We start from the raw sequence: 6,161 nt of genomic DNA on the forward strand, positions 1-6,161 counted from the left end.
GAGGCCATGACACCCAGCGCTAGGACTTCAAAGTTGACAAGCTGCAGGATTGTGAGCAGGGAGGAGATTTTCCCTTCTGGAGCTTGAGGTCTCTGCTTTGATCGTGTAAAGCGCTTGTGCACCAGAGTGTAGCTGAGTTTCTTAAGTTCTACAGAGGAGCTGCCAGGGTCTTTTTTTTTCTCTCACAAATTTGACTTTAAAAGATGGGTAACAGTACAATATTCATGACCAAACAACTGAAGTCAAATGAGATTAAAAAACGTGACTGAGACAGTGCTCTCACTGACTGCGATTCAGACTTGAAAGAAATCTGTGCAAAAGGAAATCTAACAGCAAAACATCACACATTGTTAATCAGACCTCAGACTAATAATTCATGTTCCTCATGTAGCTGTATTTGAGGGGATTGACTGAAATAATGCTGGGATGTCAGACATATAGTTCATTATTGATGTGCAATATCATCTCCATTAACTGTATTGTACTTGGCCAAACAAAAATAACTTATTGTACCTGGGGCACAGTTACATAAGGTCCACACACATGTACATGACGACGTCAGCACATTTATTTGCAATGAAGCAGAGCGAATTAATCTCCGACATAATAACACAAAACGAATTTATCTGTCAAAGGGCTATACAGTCGGTTGGGAAGTTTTTCCTCGAGGATTGGTCCCACACTCGTGTGTCTCTATTAGATAGCTCCGTCTGGTGCAAACGCTGATGCTTTTTCGCATGGATACCACTTTCATATCTGTATATTATATATGAGCTACAGCCAGGAGACGGTTAGCTTAGCATAAACACTGACAAGGGGGGTGAACAACTTGCCCGGCTCTTTCCAAAAGATAAAAAAAAAGAAAGCTTATCAGCACCTTTAAAGTTCCCTAATTAACACGTTGGATCTTGTTTGGAGCTGCTTCCCCTTGCTTCGAGTCTTGATGCTAAGCTAACCGACCACCTCTTATAACATCACTGAGTTTCCACATTTAGGTCACGTGATGACAACGAAACCATCTCCATACCAACTTAGCAAACGCCATCCACTAAAGAGAAACGTGGGATGCAGTTGAAAGTAGTGGAAAAAGCTAGTAACTGGACCTTGAGTTAAGATTTTTTTTGTCAACAAAGTTGGTTTTGGTTGTTGCCTGGCCATATTTCTGTTTGTTCAACACTTTGGTCAAGAGCAGCTTCCACGCCATGCAGATTGAATTGAAAACCTCCTGAGCTACTGTGTAGCACCATCATCAGGTCAAACTTTCTACTTGCCATGTACTGTAAAAAATAATGGCCAGATTTCCATAAAATTGGCTTTGAGTAATCGGATGATGAATTTGAAAGACTTTGCTGACTGCTAACCATTGAACATTGCAAATCTTAAGCTGTGCAATTTCTGTGTGAAACTGCAACTTTATTTAGGCTTTTTTCTCTTTTTGCCCAATCTTCTGGCATATCTTTGTTTATATGTGTCACTATAGTAAATAACCCCCATTTTGTCACGTATTGGATATTATCTGTGATTACTCTGACTGGTTACTGGTTAGAGCTGCTGTGTGGGACCAAAAATGTAAAGTAAGTCTTTAAAGTCAATGAAAGGCAAACACTTACAGAGAGGTGTGATTACAGTTTGATTCTCTCCAAAGAGGCTGACTGACTCTCTACCTTCAGGCAGTGAAAACAACTGACCCCAAATGCAAAAGTGTAAAACCTTTTCAGATATTTCAAATCATTTTCACAATCTTTCCTCATATAATTGCATATACAGCAGTACATTTTCTTTGACTTGAGTGCCTTGTACTTTGAAGAGACACATTAAAAAAACATTTCCCCAAATCGTTGTCAAGTTGGAACCCATCAAAGCAGCGTAAGTGCTTGAGAGTGCAAATTAGCTTTAGATATTTTTAATATGCCATAAATTAATGTTTAGTCTGCCAACTCTGAATCGCAGTCACTGGATTTACTGAATCATTAAAAAGCATGGAAATACTACAGAGAACACTTGAAACTATTATATCTACAATATTTAGGTTTTAAGAAATGAAAATATTGTTTTGATGAGGAGCAATGAGACATCATTTGAATAGAAACCCAACTTAAATGGATTTGTGCTTTGCGTCATAAATCCATAGCCTGAGGAACGGCCTCTTTTGAAAAATGTAATAAAGATTATAATGAACATAGTCCCATGTGGAGAGGCTTTGATTTAACTATTTATTATACACAAGGACGCACTGAAATTTGCACGAGAGTGCGTGCTGTACGTCTGCACTTAGAACATCCCAAATTGGTTTGTCTGCGGCTTGGTCCGTGTTTTTTTCCCCCCCACATCAGTTATCAATAATAAATGAATTCTGTTTCCAGGAGTGGTGTTGGCTCAATGCACTGTAAATTTGATAAATACTGAAGTGAAGTGTTCAACTCGGACTACAAAGGAGCTGTTCTGTACAGTATTGAAAGAGTTTGGAGGGTGGTGCCTTCTTTTTTTTTCGTGCCTGTCCAAAAACACACGAGCAAACAGTGAGGACCAGCAAATAGTTTGTTTATCTACTCAAACATAAGCTGCAAATGTTAACTAGCTTACTACCCGCAGTAGTAACCTAGCCCAGCTTTACTTCCAAAGCTAGGGAGACTTTCACACTACATTACTTTGTGGGTTTGGTTACGTTAAAAAAGCCCCGTTCACAGCTAGCTATCCAGTCCTGGATGCAAGTACTTGTAATGTTAAAAGGGAAACAAACCATTTGAAAATACAAACAATAAAGCATAAATCTAACCTTTTTAATTACCCATAGTCAATTGTTAATATCCATTAATCTAGTGTTGATATAAAAAATATGAATTAGTGCAGCTTTAAGTATACAAGCTCAAACGAATATTCCAATGGAGCACCTCTCCAGGCAGCAATGCAGCCACTGAGTTCAACATGTAAACGTCTTGCAAGCAAGTGTGATCCTCACCATCACTTCTAATTTGATGCAGCGATGCACATGCTAATACGCGCACACAGCACAAGGCACTGAGGGGCTTGTACAAGTCGGTACCAGCCATTTACAGTATTTATCACGCAGGGAAGCTCTTTCACACCCACTCACATTCCCGAGGCCCTGAGCACAATTCAAAGTTTTATTTTGAGGGGTTTATGAATTCCTGGTCTTGAGTTTAAATTACAGATAAAGTTGAAATACATTTCTCATGTCAGTGAGGGCCCATGTGTTATATATATATAACAATGTTATTCAAGCCTAATCTATAAGAGACAGACACCTCATGGTTAATAGCACAGTGGTTACATTAATAATGTGGCTCTGCCTTTAGAAAGTGCCTTTTCAAGTCCATCTTTTTACCCCTTCTCGACTGGAACATCTATTATCTGTGTACCGTCTCCTCTCTGTTCCAGTGGAGAGCTTGATGTGAAAGCCCAGGACATTACGATTCATGTGCTTATTATTTAGATATGCTCAAAGCCCAAAGAAGGACCCCGGCCGGTGGGCTTATTCTTCTTTGACAATTGACGTCTGCCAGAGCTGACGGGAGCGACGCTGGATGTCAGCACTGACACAAACATCTCCATCAAACAAAAACATGACGCACGAGTCTCTCCGTGTCCTCCGTGTTTATTGGGAGACAATGCCACATTAGATTCTCAACAATACTTGGTGTTTAAACAGCCTCAAGTTTTGATGGATGTCATTAGATATTGAGGTGGAAAATGGGTAGTTTAATAGGAAAATGAAATACAAACCAACAGATGTAACATAGTAAAAATGACAGAAGAAACATACTGGAAATAATATGTTTTGGTACATTAACAAAAACTAGGAGTGGGTTTCACAGATAAGACAATGCAAAACGTGGCAGTTTCTATGGGAAAACACCTTCACATGATAAAATGAATTAATCAAATGATACAAAACCCAAAGTACAAAAAAAGAAGAAAGAAAGTAAAAAAAGATACAATGAAAATGAAACAGTAAATGAAGTGAAACTCTTGAGGTTATTCTGCACAACAAGAACCTGTCGGGTGTCTCACATTATCTATACAACACAGTCACCATCACCGCTGTCTGAATAAAACGAGCATACACGATCTGATAATGGCATTTGGCGATTATAAAGTAGGGATAACGAAATTAAATAGGGTGACTAAACAAGTGTGAACACAAAAAGTGCACATCCACTACTAAGAGAGCAAGGAATCATATCCACCATATCTTTATCTTTTGTATATTTAAGAGCCAGGAAAGAAATGTTCAAAGAAAACTTCAGCCACGTCCCGCTGGAATAAAAGGGATGTTTTCTTGAGGCTTAAAAGAGGAGGACAGGATCAGGTCTGCTCTGGTGCACAGTTCACTGAAGGGCTGACAGTCGTACACCTCCTGGTTTGGCATTTCTCCCCTCCCCAGAGGAAAATTACAAAACAACAACAACAACAACAAAGGACACCTTCGCTGTGTTCCGTGGCTGCGCCTCCTTCTCAACAGGAAATGAATTTCTTATGACGAAGTGGTGATGATGAAATGGTACAGCCTGTGTCATGAGTGGGGACAGCGGCAGGGGATGTTATTGGATTTGCTGAATAAATAAGAAACTGGCCAGTCAGTGTTACCCACAGCCAATATGATGGTAAGTGAAGATTTGATTTTGTGGCACATATTCAGTCTGTAAAACCGAAAGTGAACCTCTCTTAAAGGATAATTGTGGTTCATTACAACTTCTCATTTCGTAGCTTTGGCTGTTATCTCTATTGGTAATAATAAGCACTGTACTGTTTCTGAGACTGTCTGATCTTTCTAGCAATGTTGCTGCGTTCCCAGATCTCAGCAATTAACCTGGTGCATGTAATGTTATTATTACAGATAGGAATGACGGCCAAAATTGCAAAAAAGTGTCGCGTCCACCTCGTATTAAGCTCCAGTTCTTTGTTATTTACTCCCGTCTTTCTCCTTTTTCCTCTTGTCCCTGCACCTATAAACCCACAGGATAAGCCCCATCTTACTCAAATTCACACATTTTCAACTAAAAATGACTCGTTGCCAGGCCCAGAGTATACTCTCACTCACTTGTGTTGATGACTTTGTATGCAATTGAGCCTTGTCTAAAATGTGCTTTGCGTTCAGTCTAAATACTGAGATCCGGGGGATCAACTGACTCCTGTGGTTTTTTTTTTTTTCGGAATTTGTGGAATGAAAATGATCAAAATTATATTCAAAATGTCATCAACAGCAGGCCATGATGTTGACGATGTTTCCGACAGCTGAACACCGCTGCTCCCAGCAATACTGGCTTCAGACAGAAGGCCGCCCTTATTATGCAAAAGCTCGCTTTTCGCGCCACTCCGTTAGCTTCAAGGCCACTTATGTTTCTGACCATTTGTTTTGTAGAAGCCAGTACAATGCATCTCCAAGCCTTTAGGATTTTTCTTCTTTTGGTTTAAGTTTGATTGCTTCCAGCTATCCCACAACACTGAGGCTGTGTGTCACCGCACATGGCAACCATCCGTCCGACAAGTGGTAGACTGACCAGCGTCTCTCCACTGTGCTGAGAAAAACTACAAAATAACAAATGCCGTTTTGTACATTCAGTAATGTTGTATATTAAGATTTTTTTCTTTTGATTGATTCATACATTTATATTGCTGGAAATGCAGAGAGCCATGTTTGAATGTGTGTGTTTTAAGGCAGAGGGTCCATGCAACAATCATCAGCTAATGTGGACGACAGAAGCTGGTCCACGTTTCCTTGAGCGCAGGTTTCAGTGCATACATCTGCAGTTTATATACCGTATATATATTCATGTGTGTGCACACTATTCTCCACATGCACAGGTTGATTCAAGGATATATATTCTTCACAAGTCTGCATTCAAGACATGAGCATACTGTCGCATTGAGAAGTCAGTAGGATAAATAAAACAAAAAGTTTGTTTGTAACAAGTGTCCTTCAGGTATCGGCGTAGACACCAGCACCACAAAGCGTCTGTGTATGTTCATGCCTTATTTATGGGTGTGTATGTGGCTTCCTGTATACTTGGAGGTGAGGGTGAGCAGCCTGCATCATCTCAAGGTGCTTTGGTACTCGTGTATGTTTATACATGTCCACAGTGCCTCTAACAGCTCTTCCTCACTGGTGTCTGTGAGTGTTGACATGTCCTCGGAGAGCT

This window comes from Enoplosus armatus, chromosome 16 (assembly GCF_043641665.1).
Source record: "Enoplosus armatus isolate fEnoArm2 chromosome 16, fEnoArm2.hap1, whole genome shotgun sequence".
NCBI classification, from domain to species: Eukaryota; Metazoa; Chordata; class Actinopteri; order Centrarchiformes; family Enoplosidae; genus Enoplosus; species Enoplosus armatus.